General features: G+C 39.6%; 2 protein-coding genes across 6 annotated transcripts in view; both read left to right on the top strand.

The window, feature by feature from the left end:
- trappc11 (trafficking protein particle complex subunit 11) overlaps window positions 1-22,786 on the top strand; it is a 973,608-nt gene that overhangs the window by 529,896 nt on the left and 420,926 nt on the right. The window lies entirely within an intron of this gene.
- stox2a (storkhead box 2a) overlaps window positions 1-22,786 on the top strand; it is a 412,127-nt gene that overhangs the window by 7,497 nt on the left and 381,844 nt on the right. The gene's annotated exons all lie outside the window — the stretch shown is intronic.

Below are 22,786 nucleotides of genomic sequence, written 5' to 3'. Positions count from 1 at the left end.
CCCTCAAAGCATGGCACTGAATAGATGTTTTATCTTGCTAAGGAAAAGTTAAATTTTGATTGACATGCTGCCAAGCTGAGGGAGATTTTGGAGGAGATTTCTGGGAAAGTGTCCAAATTCCTATTTTTCACCTCACCTAAGATCCCTTAATGAGTACTCTACAATTTAGCTTTACAAAACTTTTTTTTTTTAATCACAGCTGTGCAGCATCTGGTCAGTTTTGTAATACTTCAACATGTCAACACCTGTGAACCAAACATTGCTGTTTCAAAGAAATTGCCATAGAATGAATACAGAGGGTGCTGTAATTGCATAATAAAAAAGTTAAGCCAAGTATTTTAATATTTAATTAAATGTGTGTACACAATTGAATCTTAGACCCTTGTTTAACTTTACACCATTTCCCGATTTTGTTTTCTGTTATGGTAAACATTATCACATACTAGTAAGTTTGTGGTTTGCTTGTTCTTGCGTTTTAAAACTGTGTAATACCTACCGTTAACATGTGTGTTTTTCTGTGTCTAGCAGCTTGAATGCAGGAGCCATTTGTTTGAAAGACAAAAACTAATCATAGCTGTGTATTACATCAAAAATTGCTTCATAGCACACACATGCCATTTTGAATGAATTAATGGATGGATGGATGGGTGGATGGTTGTTTGAAAGGAGTAGATTCAACTAGAAACCTGAACATAGTTTTTCTTCAGAGTAATAAATAAAAAATAAAAAAAAATCTGTGTATATTATTTGTAAATATAATTGGCATTTGGTTTGTCATGTGGTGGTTGTGGCAATGCACTATCAGCTCATGCTCCTAACCTATAAGTAGATGAAGGTGTAACATTGCAGAGTATAAGGATGCAGGCTTGACTTTTTCAGTGACTGAAGTTCATGGATCAGTTACAGAGGCAAACATCTTTGTTCAGTTTCATATAATAAACTGCTTATGTGTGGCTAACAGCAAGCAGGCACACAAGAGTGCAGTTTAACTCAAAACATTAGGAAAATAAGGTTTTGTCTAAATAGTTATTTTGTCTCTTGAAATTGATTGTGAGCTTCAGTCACCTTCCAGAATGCAAGAAGTTGCTCCCTCTTTCCTGCTCTGTTTTTCAGCCTTTTGGATACAGTTTTTCCACCAGTGAGACCTTGCTTGAATTCATTTCCAGATTCTAAAATCCTTGGACTCTTATCATGTGGCACTTTAAAAACCTGTCTTTAGTTTCTCTTGACTGGCCCAGAAAAGTTGCTCCCCACTGCCCTTTAAAAAGACAACGGCTAGTAACACCAAAGATCTGTGAGAGCTTTGAGAACATGGCTCTGAAGTGTTCAGTATGTACACCTTTTTAAACTCCTTTCTCCTTGAATCTCCCATCTTTCATCAGAAGAGCAAACTAAAGCTTTTTAGCTAGTCTGACTAGTTAGGATAGATTTTCTGAGGTGGGAAATCAAAGGTGATATACCTAGTCTGTATATATAAAAATGTTTTGCATGCACACATATTTGGCCTCCCCTAATTAAGTCCACATTCCATTGTTATAAATTAGTTGATTTCCAGTTGGTTCACTTTAATACTACGGGGGAAAAAGAAACTTTGAAATTTGCTGGTATCCCACCCACAGGCAGACATGTGCAGTTAACATTGTTACCAGGATACCTAAAAGCGAGATTTTAAATACTTAGAATAGTTTATTCTAATACTCAGTTCGACAGTGTGCTGGCTGTCAATGGGACAGTGTCATGAGCATTGAGTTAACTACTAAAACATTTACCTTTGTGAGTGGAGTAGGATGAAGCAAGGCTGGTTTGCAGCAGGTACACTTGGATATAATGCGTGATTCCTGAAACGAATATTGCTTTTATGTATTAACTATTGTGTTTAATATGAATTTTATATTGTGCTATTAGTTCACCTAAATGCTGATAACACAACAGCTGGAAAATACACACTATAATGTATTTCATTAACTACCATGTTTCCCTGAAAATAGGACAGGGTCTTACATTAATTTTTGTTCCAAAAGATGTACTAGGGCTTATTTTCAGGGGATATGTACAACAATATACATTTATCCAAATACAGTCATGTCATCTTCTTCGTCATAACTCTCCACATTCAAACCCTGAATTTTAGCCTGAATTTCTTGCTACTCCAGCCGCTTTTAGGATCCTCCAGGGTCGATATGCACGCTTCGATGTTTGATGAATGGTTCGATGTGGTGAAGCAAAATGCCGACATACAAATGCATTCGTGGTGCTTTGATATTCAAGCGTCGCATATTCCCCAAAGTAATGACACAATACATTTTAAAAGTTTCACATACCATCTTGTGTGCCGTTTTTTTTTTTTTTTTTTTTTTTTTTGCACCTTTGCAATACCATCAGAATGTACAGCGGCGTATTTGAGCCACAGAGGGAAAAAAAAATGAGGACATAACGAAAATGTCTATATTGTGATTAAAGTGGAAATTTCAGCTTTAAACTCGAAATGTCCTCTTTAACCTTGTAGTTTAATTTATCATTAAAACAAACCATCGTAAACGTCATCTTAAAACTAACCCAGTTGTTAAATTGCTACGCACTTCTGGGGCTTCCTCCTGACCTGATAGCAGTGGCAAGCAGCATCGCCACACAGAACACATTAAATGTATAATATTCCAGCTCTCTGCGCATTTAGAATTCTTAGATTTCTACTTGATATCACTTTCATGATGAAATATGTTAAAAATAGGTATGTTACATTTTACAAATAAATCGTTAACTTTGTTTAAATAAAGAATACTGCCAATAGTTACACATATGGGGGTGGCATTTTGGCAGAGCGGTAGCGCTGCTGTCTTGCAGGGAGTCACGTCCCTTGTGATCCCTGCCTGGAGTTTGCATGTTTTTTGGTGGGTTTCCACAGTGGGCTCAGTTTTCCATCCAAAGACATGAAGGTTTGGGGATTTGGTGAAGCAACAATGACGCCAGTGTATGTGTGTGCTAGTGTTCACCTTGCGATGAGCTGATGCCCCATCCAGAGCCTTGGCTGAAACGACTGGCTGTGAAAGTTGTGGGATATTATAACATTTTCCTACCTTTTCACGAAACACATGTGGTGATTGAAAAGTCTGTTGATGAATTTGAAAATACCTATTCATGATGCTATGAAGCAGTCATTTTATGAAATGGATGAACACTCCTACTCTGTAACCTGCCGTATTGCGAACAAGTGTAACCTTGATCCTGATGTGTGCAAGAACCCCTTGGGTGAATATGACCTTGAATATGCTGATGTGTTAGAACTTGCTGGTAATTCTGAGCCATGCCAGTCTGAACAACTCAGACTGCTAAATAAATGTTTTCTAAGTTGATAAGTTGTGTCAGGGTCTGTTTTATCACCGGCGATGGAGCAGGTCTTGGAAAAAACATTATGTGGCCCCTGCCGAGGTCAATAGTTTCAATTCTTAGAAGATCTTTAAAACATTATACGACCTAACTAAACCCAAAAGAACCACAACATATAAATTCGGAGATACAGTGAGAGTGTCGATATCCTGGAATCCTTTTACAAAGGGATATGAACAAACATTTTCAGACGAGGTATTTACAGTTTCTGAACTAGTCCCGAGGGACCCACCTGTCTACAAGCTCAAAGATAATAACGGTGAAGACATTATAGGGTCCTTTTACAACGCTGAGTTATAAAAGATTCGAGGTACAGACGTATTCAGGATTGAAAAAATTTTGGAGAAAAAAAAACATCAATAGAAAAAAGCTCGAATGGACCGACAAGTTTAACAGTTGGATCCCTGAAAGCTACGTGTAAGACGTTAAATACTAAGAATCAAAAAAAGTATTTCATTAACTGTGTGTTTACAATGGAGAGAAAAAGCTTTTACGTTGTTCTCCCCAGCAATTCTTCCAGGGATGTTTTCCCTAATAATACTATCATCAATTTTACCGTCAAATTAGCCGCCCCAATTGAACTACAGGGCAACTGGGAAGTTGGACTGGCTGAATTTCAGTATCTGCACACGTGGAATACCCTAGACAAACCGGATAATGAATTTATTGTTGTGTCCCCGCGAATAACCAGATTTTACACTATTCCTGAAGGCTATTACTCTAGCATCGAGAAATTCACATCCAAGATGAATGACGTTGCTACAAAAGAACCGAAATCCATCGAGGCCGGTTCAGCAGTCACTACGATACCGGAAAACACAATGAGATTCCGCAGCAGTGCGCTGGATCGAAGATTCTACGTCGTGAACTCTGCGAAAGATGAAATTCTTCATGTCAGGGGGCAGTTGGGGATGATTCTAGGAGCTCATTCGTACATAACCTTAGGCATTGTGATTGAGACTCCTTGCCCCACGGATATCGGAGCGGGGTTTTATACCTTATACGTCTACAGCGACATTATGTCTCGCCAAAGAGTTGGGGACAGCTACGTACCTCTCTTGAGATGCGTACATATTGAGGATGAGATGAACAAGATCACCACAATCTCCTATGACAAACCGCACTACGTTCCGGTCAGCAAGACTCAGTTTGATACTTTGACCATTGAAATAAATACGGATCAGAACAAATCGGTTCCATTTCAGTTTGACAAGGTCATAGTCAAATTACATTTCAGACCCACTAAGCAGTGTATGCGTGACTAATACAGAGATGAAAACTTACCAGGACTGTAGCCCTTACGTGTATTATTATGAATCCCAAGCTGGCAATGGACTCCCCGGGTTCTCTGGGTCCCCCAAGATGTACAGTTCTGGGATCGGTAGAATATTTCACGGGCTGTTTAGAAGAACTTTGCCCCTCTTGAAAAGAGGATTCGAAATTGTTAAACCACACATTAAATCAGCCACTAACAATATTGTCAAAGACAAGTGGTGGGGGCCATGTCTGCAGCGATGACTCGAGGAAGCTAAGAAAATCAAGAGGGCTTGGGGCTGATGGTGATGGGGAAAACTAAGCATAAGAGACCTCCTGGGTCACGCGCAGGACCGATCATCAAAAAGACTCGCTGTTCAGCTTTTACATCATTTTCTTCTCTCCACCACAAAGATAAGTCCGGTGCCTGCAGAAAAAAGAAATCGAAAAACATTTTTAACTCGAGATGTCTTTCATTCATTGATTGTCTCAAGAGTGTGTGAAATCCGAACTGGACTTGTTTACGGTGCCCTATACTCAGACTAGCGTAGAAAATAGCATCTACGTCAAGGTACCTCCTCTCTCAGCTGTTTCTGAAGTTGCGCCGCTAGAGTTTCTGATTACTGGGAACGGTGAAGACTACTTGGACTTGAATAACACACTTCTACATGTCAGATGCAAAATCGTCAAGGCCGATGGAACTAATCCTGCAGCCGTTGCCAAGGTAGCCTTTGTTAAGTATCCGATAGCCAGTTTATTTTCACAAGTGGATGTGACCCTGGGAGATCGCTTAATATAACAGAGTTCCAGCCTTTACCTGTACGGGGCCATTTTCGAGGGGCTGCTAAATTACAGCAGTGAAACTCTCAATTCTCAATTTACGGCGGGTCTTTTTTACAAAGACGTGGCCAACAAACATGAAAACACGGCCTTTGACGGTCTGAATGAGGGATTCAAAAAAAAGAAATGGTTATACATCCCAGGGTAAAACAGTAGAACTCCTTGGACATATTCATTCCGACCTATTTTTTTCAAGAAAAAATAATTCTAAACGGTGTGGATGTCAGAATTAAAATGGTGCGGAGCAAAAATGAATTCTGTCTGATGTCCGGAGATGCCGAGCGTTACAAAGTAAACATTCTGTCTGCTGCTCTTTTTGTCAAAAAAGTTAGTTTCAGCAGCAGTGAAATTAGGGCACGCTCACACTCTCACGTCCGCCAATGCCAGGTACCCCGTGGAAAGAGTGAATATGAAAGTTCATAGTATGCCGGCTGGGATACGAGTGAGCAATCAGGAGAACCTGTTCTTGGGTCAGCTGCCCAAGTACGTGGCCATAGGCATGGTGGATAATGATGCCTTTTCAGGGGATTAAACCAGAAATCCCTTGAATTTCAAGCATAACAGTGTGGAGTTCCTGACCTTGTATTTGGATGAAGAGCAGATTCCTGCTAAGCCATTTCAGCCCAATTTTGCTAATGGCAACACAACTCGAGAATATTACAACCTCGTGTTGTCCTCCGGAAAGCATTTGAAAGACCTGCCTCTAGTCATCAGCCGTACTGACTTCTCCTGTGGCTACACCCTGTTTACCTTTGATTTGATGCCTGATCAAGAATGCGGAGACCATTTCTCATTGGTGAAAACCGGGAATATGAGATTTGAAGTCTGGTTTCGGGTACCCCTACCCCACACTGTGAATCTATTAGTCTATGCCATCTTTGAGAACATTATTGAAATAAACCAGAGAAGAAACATACTTTGATTACTAAAAAGCATGAACACCCTGCAGATCACCAAACTCATGTCCTGTAACTCGTACACAGAAAATTTGTTTTACGGAGTGTTGGCGTGCAACAAACTTCCTGAAAAAATACTTTCGGATCTCCCGGCCATTATCATCATCAATACTCACCGCCAAAATCAACCCGGAGAACACTGGTTGGCAATACATCTCAGAGAAGACAGACCTGGAGAATTTTTCAATTCTTATGCCGGCCCACCAGACTTTATCAATTTTCCTGAGGAAATATACAGCTTTTTAAACAAAAACTGTAAAGAAATTATTCACCATACCCGACAGCTTCAAAGCTGGCTTTCCTCCGTCTGCAGGGAACACTGTATTTTTTCTGCCATTACAGAGAGAAAGGATGCTCTTATAAAGATGTCATGAACCTGTATTTTAATGAAGTCACCAAGAACGATTATATGGTTCAAAAATTTGTTAGCACCTTGTCTAAGAACACTTCTAGAGGTTTTCAGGATCACCCCTGAATGCAAAGTTCTATGACCTGTAATTATCTTAATAAAGAATAGGCAGACTCTGTAATCAAATTTAATATTTTATTAAACAAAAATATATTTACATTTCAATAAGGACTCTATTCATTCTTTTTGCGAGATCTGGTTTTCTTGCCAACAGGTGTATCAGAAGCAGCGGCAGTGACACCGTCCATGGCAGAAGATTTGAAGCTCTCCAGAAGTTCTCTTGTGTCGGTGTTTGGTACGGAGGATGCTGGAATGTTCAAACCGGCCGTGGCCTTGACAAATTCCTTCCACCCTCTAGGTCTCCGATAGGACGGTATGTTGTGACAGGCGGTCAAGTTTGTCATTAGATCGACCATATTCATACTGGCTAATGGCTCTCCACGAAACACAAACTCTCCCAAGCCATTCCAGTAGGCTGTATTAGTGCTATGCGACATTTTCTGTAAAATAAGTTCGGTATATTTTTGATTTATCCTGCACACTTTTCAAAATCTCCTCGAACACCCGATCTTCTGGGGTACTAGAAGACTCTTTGATCTCACCTGGTGGTTCCTCCTTGCTCTCTGCAGGCAGCAATAGCATCAGAGTACTGATTTCTTTATCCGCTTTTTTTCACAAAGGTAAGGTATCTTTGCAAGATGGTCGTATAAATTTTAACTTTTGCATCAGTGCTCAAGTCACTGCGTTAAAGTATGAATTTCATTTGTTTATCCAGTTCACTTTCTGTAGCGCTTAAAAGGTCGCTGGAAGCCGGGGCTTTCTGTTGCAATTGAGCCATTTGTTGTTGAGGTACCAGGTACAGCTTGCACGTGTATTCCATAGTTATACTCTCAAACCTATTAAACTAGTAATGAAAGGAATGTCCACGCTTAATAGGGCTCCGAAAATCCTTCCTTTCTGATTTAAAAGGGTTTTTTTATTTTTAACTAAGTTTTTTATCGCGGAGTTTTCTAACAACGCAACGATAATTCTACAGCAGCTTGAACTGTCTGGACGTTAGTAGTACATTGGCCGAAATAGCTCTCAATACTTTAAAAGGCAGAGTGTAAATTAAATCGTCCGGATTCTTGCTCACCACTGCTTTTCTTCAGCGACAGGAAACCCTATGCAGGGTCTTGAGCAGAGGAAGATTTCTTTTTATTCTGCACGACATGCCGGCTCTTTCTCAAATACCTGGAAAATCGTACGTCTTTATCTTTTCACGACGTACACCGCAAGCCATCGCAGACGAAATTCGTCAGGCGTATGGGCTTTCAGATCCACCAACAGATAACCGTAAGGGGCCCTAGTAGAGTCCTCCAAGGCCTCCAAGAAAAATGTAACCCTCCCAGGGTATATTTGGCATGCTAAATTGGTGATTTGCAGCTTATCTCAAGGATTTTTAAAGAGGGTGATGTAATTGGCATTCAGATTTATCATTCTACTTTTCTTGCCTTGGGAAAAAATACATTTTGGACCAAGTAAATGATGGCCAAATTCCTGTGATGAGTATATTTCTCTTCGTTATGGCTTGCTTGTTCCAGCAAATCGTTGACGATCACCATGTCAGCTCTTTCAGGCGGCAGTAGTTCGTTGCATAAGGAAAAGGTATCCCCTCCAAAAATTTTGTTTTTGGAAATCGTGCTAACAGTTCGTCGTACAGAGGCTGCCAACAGCTGTAAAACCAGACTATATTGTCAGGGCAGCGAGAAAACACATGGTCTGCGTGCTCCAAAAGCTTTTTCACATAATGTGATTTGCCTGAACAGGAGGGCCCAGAGACAGTTTTTGAGAACGGGTGCTGAAGTCTAACATCAAAACCCTCTTTAGTATCCATAGGGGAGAGTTGTGAAATCAGGCAATAGAACCCTTTTGTTGCATACCACTCTGAATCTTTTTCTGAGTGGGTAATTTTGCAACGTCAGGTTCTTTTTGTTCCTATGAATCTGAGCGCCATGAACCGTTATTTCTTTCGTGAGATTGCGGTTTACAAAACTATGCACTAGATCCATTGACGAGTATACTGTAGGTTTACCGATCTAGCCCTTAACCTTCATACAGACCTTGCCTTTGAACATTTTGTACGCGTACGTTTTAGGACCCCCAGAAAAAAAATTCTTCTATGAAGTCATCCGGATCTAGTTGCTAGAGAGTTCACCTAAGTAGTCACTGTGCGGCAGCGTGTACTGTCCGGGCAATGCTGTGAAGATAACGGAATCTGTATCATGATACAGAACCCTTGGTCCTAAATGATCCAACAATTCGTACAATTCTAAGCGGGCATAGACCATTGTGAAAGCTGCTATCGCCACATTGACAGGACCGAGTATAACATATTTGTCATCTGCATACCTCCATTGCATTTGAGTGATTTCATCGCTGCCAAAGCCAAAATAGGAGACCCGAAACTTGTCAGAGAACAGGTAATCGAAGAATTCTTGGGTGTGTTTAACAAATGTAGTGGAAAGTTGGTTAGGTTTCTGACTGAATTTTCCCCAAAGAGAATTCAGAAATAACTTGGAAATTTGTCTCTTAGCGGGGTTTGCGGCTATGTTTTCACGCTGTAATAAAATGCCTCCTTTTTCAAAATAATCTTTAACATAGCGCTTGTGGGACGCCTTGTCCTGTACCCACAATGGCCAACAGAGGCCTCCTGTTTGCCTTTCAGATGAATTTTAATGTAATCGGAAAATAAATCTGCGGTGCTCTGGTCGTAGTGCCATATCTCATGAATTTTTAAAACTCTATACCCTTTATCTAAGGCCTTTAGTATTTCAGCGCTGCACCAGGTTCCTGTTAAAGACCTTTCCTAATCATTGTGATAGCAAAGGCTGGTTGATGCCTGGGTTTCTGCACACGTACGTCACAGAGTGAACATCAATTTTCCACAAATTCTTCAAGGGAGGACCGGAAAATACAATTTGCGAGGGGCTAGCATGGTGATTTTAATGAGACTGAAGTAATGCTTAAGATCGCCAAACTCATCAAAAACAAAGGTTGGATGTCCGATCGGGTAGGTCTTTGTTTTGTTGACGTAAGGGGACAGACTTGTAAAATCATAATAATGAATTTGTTCGTCGCCTTGAACCTTATGATATAATTTGATAGTGTTGGTGCGCCCTCCAAACAGGGCATCACGGGGGTTGATAGGTTCAGGAAACTCAAATCGCTTTAAGAAATCCTGAAGCTCCGAGTCGTCTTTTTTCATGCGCTCCAACTCGTGCTCCCAAATCACTCTAACCTTCAGATTAAATTTTTCTCGCAATTTCTTCAGTTTGTCGTCAAACGTTTTAAACGATTCAGTAAGACGTACCCGTGAGAGGATGTTTGGCTTGCGCATCATAGCACTCTGGACAACCGTGATAAAAGCAGCCAGCAAACTCGAATGCCATCGGCACATCCTGAATTTCGGCGTAACCATCTAGGTAAAATGATCCCATCTTTATTTCACTGTGTTTCTTTATTTTTTCCTTCTTGGAAAGAAACATCAACCACTGAATAGAAGCATTAGAATAAGCTTTGTGGATGCTTTTGTAATCATCACTTGGAATTATTCCAATTGACTTATTAGGCTTGCAATTTTGTCTGTACATGGACAGACAGAGAGAAGCTATGGTCATACACTGAAAAGGATCAATATTACCGATCCTGAGCACTTCCTCTCTAAATTTCATGCAAGCTGTTCTCAAAATAACAATGTCGTTTCTGCAATAGTACGCCATTTCTTGCCTAAAGTTGAAGTTTTCATGTTTAATCGATTCGTACCAAGACAAAAATTCCTCTCTTTCCTTGCTCATCATGTGTTGAATGTCGTAATATTTAGGATCTGGGTATGAACCGATGTAATTTTGGTTTTCAGCGGTGTTAAAGACATGGGTAAAGTACCCTTTTTGAGCCTGGAACCCCATGGCTTTGGGCATACAGTAATCCCTCGCTATATCGCGCTTCGCCTTTCGCGGCTTCACTCCCTCGCTATATCGCGCTTCGCCTTTCGCGGCTTCACTCTATCGCGGATTTTATATGTAAGCATATTTAAATATATATTGCGGATTTTTTACTGGTTCGCGGATTTCTGCAGACAATGGGTCTTTTAATTTCTGGTACATGCTTCCTCAGTTGGTTTGCCCAGTTGATTTCATACAAGGGACGCTATTGGCAGATGGCTGAGAAGCTACCCAACTTACTTTTCTCTCTCTCTCTCTCTCTCTCTCTCTTGCGCTGACTTTCTCTGATCCTGACGTAGGGGGATTGAGCAGGGGGGCTGTTCGCACACCTAGACGATAGGGACGCTCGTCTAAAAATGCTGAAAGATTATCTTCACGTTGCTACCTTCTGTGCAGCTGCTTCGTGAAGCGACATGCTGCACGGTGCTTCGCATACTTAAAAGCTCGAAGGGCACGTATTGATTTTTGATTGTTTGTTTTTCTCTGTCTCTCTCTCTCTCCCTGCTCCTGACGGAGGGGGTGTGAGCTGCCACCTTCAACAGCTTTGTGCCGCGGTGCTTTGCATACTTAAAAGCCAAACAGCCCTATTGATTTGTTTGCTTTCCTCTCTCTTTCTGACAGTCTCTGCTCCTGACGCGCACTCCTTTGAAGAGGAAGATATGTTTGCATTCTTTTAATTGTGAGATGGAACTGTCATCTCTGTCTTGTCATGGAGCACAGTTTAAACTTTTGAAAAAGAGACAAATGTTTGTTTGCAGTGTTTGAATAAAGCTCCTGTCTCTCTACAACCTCCTGTGTTTCTGTGCAAATCTGTGACCCAAGCATGACAATATAAAAATAACAATATAAAAGTATGGTTTCTACTTCGCGGATTTTCACCTTTCGCGGGGGGGTCTGGAACGCAACCCCCGCGATGGAGGAGAGATTACTGTATTGCTCAATTTCATAGGTAAGAAATTCAACAAGTCGATGAATCTCAAGTCAAAATCTTCTTCTATAAAACACATTAGTTTACATCCCTGGGTTGTAACAAATGGGGTTTGACCGCTCTCGACGAGTTATTTCATTAAGAAATAGCCGTCATACCACTTAGAATTGTGAGCTATGAACGTGTAATCTTGGTATTTCGGGCATTGATATCTGTCGAAGAACTTTGCTACACAGTCCTCACCTGCCCGACTCCACGATTTACCGTTCCAATGCATGCAGCGTAATTTGGGATGTGGGTCCCAACATCTTGACGCCACTTAAAATCGTAGAACACTTACTTTTCGTGGATCAATCATGCGGGTGGGGTGGGATTAAGGTGGGGTCTGGGTGGGTTCAACGCCCATCAAACTGCTCTTGACACAAACCCTGACCAATCTGGTGGATGGGGTGGGATTAAGTCTAGGTGGGGTTAGGGATGGGACATTTAAATCCACCAATCAGAGGAAAGGTGTGGGGCTCACCATTTAAATCCACCAATCAGAGGAAAGGGGTGGGCTCACTATTTAAATCCACCAATCAGAGGAAATGGGGAGGGGCGATCAAGTCATCAATCATTTTTGATTGACGTTTTCACAGATGCACCCTGCCTTAATACTACTGACGTAAACAGGAGTGGTGCCTGGATTTTTTTAATCTAATTGCTCTTTAATAAACAAAACACAATATTTACAGCCAATGCAACTAGTAGGCAATGGAGTAAAACAAAGCAGTGATAGGTTAGTTATTTTTCTGTGTTGTTCTTGTACCAACTTTCCAGTTGCACCTTTATATTATTTGAATATGAAAATCTATTATCTATGACTATTTTTGATTCTGAAAAGAATTTAGTGGTACAATCAATTAAATTATTTTACCCAGATTTCTATTAATTCAATATAATGCATTGTCTACCATTGAATTATAATCCAGGCTTCCTACCAGAATTGAAACCAGACACACTGTACTGTTATCCTGCATAGGAATTTTTTTTTCCTATTTGTTAAGACTTGCAAAATGGCAAGTATTTTTCAGTACAGTAGTGCCCTGATAAAGTGCAGAAAATTGAGATTTGTTGAGCTTACACTTTGTTGCATTATATATCCTTAACAGCTTGTGGAATTTAAATTCCCTTTAGTGCAAAATAATCAGTTTCATATTTTTTGACTTTAAAAGTAAATAAAATTCATATGTGTTATTACTCCAGTCTGGCTGTTAGCCATTCTCATATATCCTTTAATTACAGTTGACCCTTGATGTACGGCATCGGCCTGACATGCGAACAACTTGCTTTACGACCACAATTTTTGTTTTGAATTACGACCAACATCTTGCGTTACAACCCGAATGCGGTCACGTGTATCCGCTTGTGCGATTGTAAACAAACAGCCTACAGCCTTTGTAAGCGTCAGTCAGAGCCCAGATACATGTGTTTGTGGACGTAATTTCGGTCAGTGCAGTGATTTATATAATCTATTTCGATAAGTGCTAAGGAAGGAAGCAAAGGTAACGAAGGTAAAGGAAGCGATCACAATCGAAACGAAGAAGGAAATTGTGTGGAAATATGAGAGTGGCGTTCGTGTGACCGATCTCGCTAATATGTACAGCATGTCGAAATCCACCATCTCCACAATCTTGCAAAGAAAAGATTTGTATAAGGAAACTCCTTCAAACAATAACCACCTTCCGTTTCATTCTCCTCCTTCCTTCCTTCCTTCCCGCAAGCCAAAGATGTCAGCTTAAATGGTGAGTACAGTATGAAATTATTGTTTCTGGTAGGCTAGGCACTTTTTATAACTTTTTGGTTAGTACATTAGAAAAAGTATTTTTGTTTTTTTGTAAATTATGCACATTATACAACCCTTTTCTATTAAAAAAAGTTAAGTAAGTGTTGCTGTGGGTGGTTCGGAACACATCAAGGGCATTTCCATTATTTCTTATGGGAAAAATAGTCTTGACTTACAACCAACTTGAGTTACAACCAGCCCTCGCGAACGAATTGAGTTCGTATGTCAAGGGTCCACTGTACATGCTAAGAGCCCAAGAAAAAAAAAAATCGGAATATACAACTCAACTAGGTTTTGGCACTTGAAGTAAAATGGAGGGTTGATCAGGCAATCAGGCTTGTAATTATTTGTTTCTGTAAAGTACAATGGATAAAGCCAACTCATAAGTTACTACTCACATTAGTAGCATCAGAGACAAAATGAGTCATCAAATTTAAAGGGAAGGTGGGGGTGGGGGGTGGGGGGGTTAAGGGGGGGTGGTTGTAGCGCTGCTGCCTTGCAGTAAGGAGACCTGGGTTTTCTTCCCTTGTCTGTGTGGGTTTCCTCTGGGTGCTCTGGTTTCCTCCCACAGTCCAAAGACATTCAGGTTAGGTGCATTGGCGATCCTAAATTGTTCCTAGTGTGTGTGTGTGTGTGTGTGTGTGTGTTCCCTGCAGTGAGCTGGTGCCCTGCCCAGGGTTATTCCTGCCTTGTGCTCTGTGTTGGATGGGATTGGCTCCAGCAGACCTCCGTGTCCCTGTGTTAGGATATAGCGGGTTAGATAATGACTGACTGACTAACTGCAAAGGGCTTGTGATTACAGTGTCGGTTGGATTGAAAATCCACAGCTATAGTAAGTATTTGCTATCAGAGTGAAGATCTCCTGAGTTGGAGGATCCAGTTTATCATGCATTATCTTTCCTTTCCTGGGTAAAGTCTTCAGTCAAAGTACGGTGTGAGGATGTGAAAAAGTTGAGAGATTTAGGCTGTGTTATTAAGGACCTCCTGATCACACAAACAGTTGTGCTTTACTAAACTACCAGATATCCATTACCCTAGCCTGCTTTAGCCATTTTAATGGTCACATGGAACCGAATTCTATAAGAGGCACTAACTGGTACAAGGCAGTAACCCAACAGGGTGGAATGCTGGTCCATTGCAGGACATGCTTCCTCACATACCCACAAATTTAAAATTGCTAGTTGCCCACACTTGTGCATCTTAGGGATGTTGAAGGAAACAGAGTATCATCAAATTCAGTCTCCCAGAACTTTGAATCTTCAGCTTTAAATAATGTGCTAGTTGCAGTCTGATTTACAAATTTTAATTAAATTAAATTGAAAGACATCTTTTTAAAAACAATCCATTCATTTAGTTTACTACAATATAGCAGAATATAGCAGTCCATTACAGAATGTGAATGTGTGTGTTCTCTGTAATATCAGTGCCAATTTAGAGTTACCAGTTAACAATACATTTATTCAGTTTACTTTTCCCAATCGAACCTGAAAAGTATCACGTTGATTACACTTGTGATGAAAACCATAATGCAGCATGCTTTCATTAAAACGTGCAAAAGCTGTGTGTTTGTGGTTTTTTTTTTTTTAATTATGAAACTATAGCATTTATACAGAGATCGCTAATTTCTTAAGCCAATGCGCAACTTCTAGTTGTAGTTTATATCTGATTTGCTGATTTCGTCACTGGACCACGTCAATTTTAAAAGACTTCTGCTCAGTTTGTGAGATCCAGAATGTCCACGTTCCTTATTCTTCATCGCTGCACTATATGCCTTGTACTTCTGGGTGAAGACCACGTCAATTTTAAAAGACTTCTGCTCAGTTTGTGAGATCCAGAATGTCCAGGTTCCTTATTCTTCATCGCTGCACTATATGCCTTGTACATCTGGGTGAACATTTGTTGGTTGTCAGCTCTTAAATACAAGGAGCCTGCCCCTGCATCTAAAGACAAAATCAAGCCTGTTTGATTTTAATCAGAATGTGTCGTGGAATAGTTGGAGTGAGTTGCTGCGCATGCTGGGCGACCGGCCTAAGTTTATGTAAATGATGGCTATTTTTGAAATTCGCTGGTAATGTCATGTAATGTGGCCTAATAGCCTTAACTAACTAAGCCTTTCAGAGATTGATTCCTGACAGATACTGGCAATTGGTGAAAACACTTTTTTGTAATCCATGAGTAGTTTGTTTTAGCTTTGGTCAAGATTAATTTGGAATTGATCACTGCAGATAGTAATACTGGATCCATGTAATACTCTCTCATAAGGGAAGAGTCACTTTGTAAATTCAAAATTTGAAGTCATTGAAATTGGGCCTGACTGGGTGTGACGATGCGGGTTCAGCTCCATGCTCCCATCTTCTGTTCGGGAGCCCTTGAACCCAACACCGTCGATAGTTATAACCGAGATGAGTTAAACAGTGAGGCAATAACACAGCAAGGGGATGATGTAAAAATGTGCAAAAGTGCTTTTATTGCAATAAATCAAAACAAGTGTTCAAATCAAGTGCAGTGCATTCAAAGTCTTCATTAAATAAATAATCCATAAAAGAAATGTAGAGGTTAAAAACAATGCAAAAAAAAACCAATCCTTTAAAACGAGGTTAAAACATTGTTCAGGAAGCAGTCTTTTAAAAAACAAATGCCAAGCCAGGTGCTTCTTTTAAACTAGTGTCTCACCTGCTTCTCAAGTTAGGGCCCTGCAGCAGGCGCGATGCTCTCTCTGCAGCTGACCATCTTTTGCCTACTTCTGCTACTGTCAGTCACCTTGCTGATCCTTGGCTCCGGTCGGCTCCCCCTGACAGTGACTTGGGATTCCCCAACAACCAAGGCTCCCACGCTGGAGACACCATGTCCCAAGTCCCGACTCCCGCCGCCTTCCGCAGCCTTAAGCGGAGAGTCACTCGTCTCCCTGTCACTTCCGCCCTTCAAACTAAACTCTACGGAGTGACCACCTCTACTACTTACCCGGGTGTCAGCCAAACACCCAGACTGCCTGCTCAGCTGCCGCGAACCTGCTCACGCTCGCTCGCCCGCACCTCTTGCTTGCTCGCTCGCTGCTGGAACCTCCGTCTTTCTCTTTCTTTCTTTTTCGTTCTCTTTTCTCTTCCCTAACTGTCTCAGGCTTCTCAATATATAATAGATGTGGCAGCTGTGGCAATCAACAGTTTCTGGGATCAATTACGCTGCGGACCGTCCCTCACCTGTGCACTTGGGTGAGAAACGCCTGCAGCATGAATCCTCCCAGAAACTGCTTCAGTCACACTACCACACCCCTCTCTACGCCGCGAGCGCGGTGATTATTCATTTAAGACAAATTGGCCTTTGCTGGGAGAGCTGTGGACCCACAACACCACACTGGGGAGGGAGGTGCTGACTGAGCTGCATGGAGAAAGTTGACTAAGCACATAGATCCCACTTAGTAGGAAAAGATGAAGAGGAGAAAGAAGAAGAAGAAGAATAAAATCAAGTTATACTGCAACCAAATTCTTGGTCTTTGAATAATCTTTTAAATTGCTTTATTTTCATGACAGTACCTATTTTAACAATATTATTGTTGGGCTTCAGTCTCCCCTATTTTTTTTCTTAAAATGTATCGGAGAAAATTAATAGGCATACACAAGTGATTTAGGGAAGTAGTAAGACTTAATGGTCATTAAATGTTATTATGTTACTGTAGGTTCTCACAGTGCAAGGCATAGTGACTTCCACGTTTCCCTTGACATGAAGATTTCCTCCTTGTGAACAGTGCTTAGGGGAATACACTCCTTCTTGCCCTTGCCTATGATTACAATCATTTTACCTTTGCCACACAACTACTGCTGTGCCAGAGTGCTGTGCACCACTCACCATGCTTATTGCGACAGTGCAGTCATACAGTGCCTTATGCATCAGTTTCACTATCTGTGTCAATGTTTGATGACCAAGTTGCATCATCATCACTATTGTTCGATTCAAGCAATAGTTCAGTTTCATTTTGTTCTAAAACTGGTTTTACAACTTTTTGTTTGCCATTTTGTTATTGGTTGAAGGCTTTGCCCCACTCGTGAATATTAATGAGTTACCATAAAGTTACCGTAAAGTGGCAGAATGCATAAAAAATATTCATGATGTTTTTGCAGCATGACATTATTTCTTCCACTACAGCAGCCGAATACTGTCCCAAGAGTTATTCGAGTTTAACACTGTAAAGTGTCTCATTACACATGACCCAGAGTCTGACTTGGGCTTAACCATAATAACCAAATTCTAAGCCGAGTCACACTCGGGGTTAAAACCAAGGAGGTTGGTATGATACCACTGCAGAACACATTATGAGGCAGAGACATTAGGAGCTGCACTTTTTCAAATGAACCTTATATTCCAACTTTCGTTAACCTATTTTTGCTTACTTTCCACCAATCCCCAATAATATTCATGAAACAATATTAGCTACTTTTGATTAAAGGTAACTAGTAGTATTTCTAGATTTTATTAACAATTTTAAGGAATTCACCCCCACGCAGTCTTGGGGAGATATGGAAAAGATCTTTCTAGCAGAATGAATTTTATATAAGAAAGGAAACTCGGTTTTTTAGGAAATACATTTTCTACACTTTGTGCAAAGCATACTATAATTCAGTGAAAATGTATATCTGGCATATATAACACTTTTTTAAAACTTTCTAAAATGTATCCAGGATGAATCTGAATTGTGAATTCTGTGAACAGGTCATATTTTTGACTGTTTTGGCTTGAAATATTTATCTTTCAGATTTAAATTCACGTCCAACATCTTAACAGAAATACCTGGACTATCACTAAATGGGATAACATTACCTAAATGGAAATCTATAGTGGTATCCTAAACTACATTACATGCAAGATATACCATGCTGTCTATGGGTTATATCTGATTGTATAACTTAAGTAAAGGATCAAAAACAATTCTGAGGAAATGCAAAACCAGCATAGACATTTAATTGCTGGCGGATGTGTCTGCTTTCACCTCAGTGTCAAGTACACTTGATTTAGGAACATACAGTACTATTTTGGTTTGTGTGGTGGGTTTCTTGGCCTTTTTAACATGTTCATACCTGTAATATGAAAAACAAGTAATGTTAACTGCTAATCCTAGATGGTATGTGATATAATGGAGATTGCTTTTGAAAAGACATCTTTCACACTTTATTTTTAAATGTATATTATGCTGAGCAGAAATATTTACTGAGGATTACACTATGAGCTACTGCTTTATTTATGGAATTATTTAAAACACTATTTTATTGCTGCCTGAATGCAACTGTAAAAGAAGATTTTTATGTCTGTTTTCTTCCACACCATTTCCTTTTGATCCAAAGAGAATGATCTTGCTGTTCTCTCACTGAAATCCTTTTTATCGTTATGTTCAATGACCACATATTTGATCTGACTGTAATATAAACCCTTAAACAAGAATTGTTCAGTATCTTGTACTCCTTTAGATAACTCTGCAAAAAGAAAATTTTTCCAATAAGTTTTGATAACTTCCAGCATCTTAGAAAAACAAAAGCATGACAACTCCTAGCTGAATATAATTGGCAGTCGGGGATGCTTTAAATATTAAAAGTATATTTTCATTATTTGGCTTACTTCTGAATTTTTGTAATAAATGGTTTAAAACCATTTTGACTGAAACATCCCAATGTTTACTCCTTCCTTGATCTCTAATTTGCTGATAAAAAGCAGGGAACAAAATTCATGTATCTTATTTATGTTACATTTGTGTTCCTCTGCAATATGTTTCTCTGCTGTGGGTAAGTAATGTGTGTGTCTGTGTTAATTGTGAATGCCTATGCATTTATACTGTTTACTGCAAAAAAGCAATTGCTTAACCGAACACCATCTATAAAGTAATTTTTTTTTCAATCCCCATGAAGAAATTAATTAAAGCATTTGCAGTTAACTGTTAACTGAGAAGGGGTTGTGTGTAGGTGCCCTGTCATATACTAGCATCATTCCTAATAGCTAGATGTGTCCAGAACTGGCTTGGGCTTCTGGTAATCCTGCATTGAAAAAAGTACTTTGACAGAATGGTTAGATGGATTTTCTTAAAATTCTTTTCACAACAAAAATGCCCCAGAGTGCTGCAAAGACATTCAAAGGAGGATCAGTAATTAAGCATATTTTTGGAATCTGCAATTACCAAAAAGTCCATGAAGGCACTGGAGGCCTCCAGGCAGATATACATTTTGAGAATGAGCAGGGAGAAAACCAATTCTGGGAATTGTTCTTCTTTACTGGTATGTAAGATTTTTAGCTCAGATGTACAGTGATATGAAAAAATAGGTAAAACTATTTCCAACTGGTCTTTTACATACAAGGACATAACTAGCAATCCTTTAGTCCTCAACAAATTCCTAAAATGAGAGAAATCTAATCTCAGATGTCAAAAAAAAGATGCAAAAGATTTTATGTCGCCATCCTTTGGGGAAGAGGGACACAGTGGCTGTTCATAAATGGCCTATCCTTGGTTTGAATTGTGCACCATGTCTGTGGACTTGTTTACTCCAGGTATTCTTCTTTTCCATCCGAAAGAAATGCATGGTTGGTTAATTACTGATTCTAAATTGGCCATGTTTGAGCAAGTCAGCTTAGTTGTTTGCTGGAGTGGATTTGCACATGGACCTGTCTACCATTTATTTCCCATGTTTCATAACTAACTTCTCCTTGCTGTCTTATTTTTGAAAGTAATTGTTCAATTACTGTAATGTCTCAAATTTGTTCCTTGGGGTATTTCTTTTATTTTCAGTTATTTTTTTTATGGTATTGCTACTATAGCGTTTATACTGTTATACCAGTAGCTTCAGGACCAATCAGAACTGGACTAGACTTTTTTAGTTGAATATTATAGGTACAAGTAACTGTTTGTTTAATTGTGAAATGCCTGGGTTTATATTAAATTTATTTTTAGTGTTTTGTCTTTCATTTTCTTATACTGTGTTACTAGAATGAAGCAGTTATATTTATAAATATAATCAGTAGTGGAATATATATTTGAAGGCCCTGCTGAGTTTACTGTAAACTGACCTTCTTTCTTTTATTAATAACATTGGTTTAAAATGGAAAAATAACTGTTCCAATATTCATACCTTCTGAAGTTTCTAGACTTTAAACAAGGTTGATAGTTGGAATATATCCTTATCTCATAATACCATAAATGAAGATGAAAGCAAAATGTAAATAATTATAGTAGCAATATTATGTCTCTCTCCATCTGTGATGTGTAGCGATATAAAATGAGAAAAACAAGTTTTATCTTTAATAACATGAAATACCTCATAAATGTTAGAGAGAGAGCTGAAAAACACAACTAATTTGAAAGTTACTGGATAATGCACACAAATGTTCAACCTACCCCAAAGTCAAAGTACCAACTGAATCAAAGTTACCAATATACAAGGAATGTCCACACAGGCTTGCTAGCACACCAAACAATTACTGGAGAAAATTTGTTCCATAAACCCTTAAGTCATTAAATAAAAAGAAAATCTGAAAGACATAGGCCAGCTTGCCATCCTCTCTGCCCTGGACAAACTAGCCATACAGCAGTTATTCTAGGTAGGTGACTAATATTGTGATGGTGAAACTGTATGTCAAAAATTGAACAGGTCCATCTTTAGGTCTTGATTATAATGTATGTACTAATTGGGTAAGGGGAACTCTTAACTTGCAGTGAAAGCATTAACTGAAATAAAGCCTGGGAGGTGACATTTTATTGATGGCACAGATGAGGTAAAAGAGCAATGATTCAGTAAGCTTCCAAGCTGATCTATGTAATAGATACATGAAAAATATTTATTTTATAGTAGAATAGCTAGGTGGACTGTGTGGGTAAGATAACCGCAAAGCCAATATCAGTGGTTTCAAGGAATTTTGTAGTAAAGAGTGGCATTACCTTGGGTCGGTAATGTCAATTTTCATACTCTTGTTACCATTAATGTTCTGAATCACAGTATGTCTTTGGAATATCCATATGAGTCTGACTTATGGCGCTGAAGACTGGTGACATGTTGCCTTTTTTATTTTTTTTTGTCTGTGTAGTCAGTTATAATTATTAATAATGATTGACAAACCTTTGAGCAAATTTAGTCTACTAAATATAGAGCTGCTGGCATTAGTAATGCTCAGAAACACTGCTGGCATGACTTGGCTAAAAAAAAAATCCATGCAGAGTTGGGGAAAAGGGGATGAAGGGGAAGATAGATAGATAGATACTTTATTAATCCCAAGGGGAAATTCACATACTCCAGCAGCAGCATACTGATACAAAAAACAACATTAAATTAAAGATTGATGATAATGCAGGTAAAAACAGACAATAACTTTGTATAATGTTAACATTTACCCCCCCGGGTGGAATTGAAGAGTCGCATAGTTTGGGGGAGGAATGATCTTCTCAGTCTGTCAGTGGAGCAGGACAGTGACAGCAGTCTGTCTCTGAAGCTGCTCCTCTGTCTGGAGATGACACTGTTTAGTGGATGCAGTAGATTCTCCATAATTGATAGGAGCCTGCTGAGCGCCCGTCGCTCTGCCACAGATGTTAAACTGTCCAGCTCCATGCCAACAATAGAGCCTGCCTTCCTCACCAGCTTGTCCAGGCGTGAGGCGTTCTTCTTCTTAATGCTGCCTCCCCAGCACACCACCGTGTAGAAGAGGGCACTCGCCACAACCATCTGATAGAACATCTGCAGCATCTTATTGCAGATGTTGAAGGACGCCAGCCTTCTAAGGAAGTATAAGAAACATCCATGTGAGTGAAAATACACTGGCAAGCAATCTCCTCTGTCCTGAATTTTCATGGTCCTTGTGTAGTCACTAGATGATAAATTCTGCAAGACTGGCTACATGGTAAGAAACTACTGTGCTTTTTGTTTCTGTGAAACAAGTTGACTAATAAGACACCATACACTTTAATACAGCCAAGCTTTTGAACAATGTGAATGATTTGTTATTACATGACATTCTATGGGATTGCTCATCTTTGCTGAGTTTTCCAAGAAAGCAAATTTAAAGAATGTTCACCATAAATATCACAAGTATATCAGGCGTCCAAAAGGGATACTTTTATTCTGGATCAGTGCTATACTCTGATAATAGACACTTTCTGCCTGCTTCAGTGCCTCCTCTTCAGATGGTGAAGTCACTCCTGTTCCACCTTATAAGCAAAGACTGAAATGTGAGTATAGTGCTACA

This window comes from Erpetoichthys calabaricus, chromosome 5 (assembly GCF_900747795.2).
Source record: "Erpetoichthys calabaricus chromosome 5, fErpCal1.3, whole genome shotgun sequence".
Classification (NCBI taxonomy): domain Eukaryota; kingdom Metazoa; phylum Chordata; class Cladistia; order Polypteriformes; family Polypteridae; genus Erpetoichthys; species Erpetoichthys calabaricus.
The sequence above is the reverse complement of the archived record's forward strand: the minus strand, read 5'-3'. Positions and strand labels throughout refer to the sequence as shown.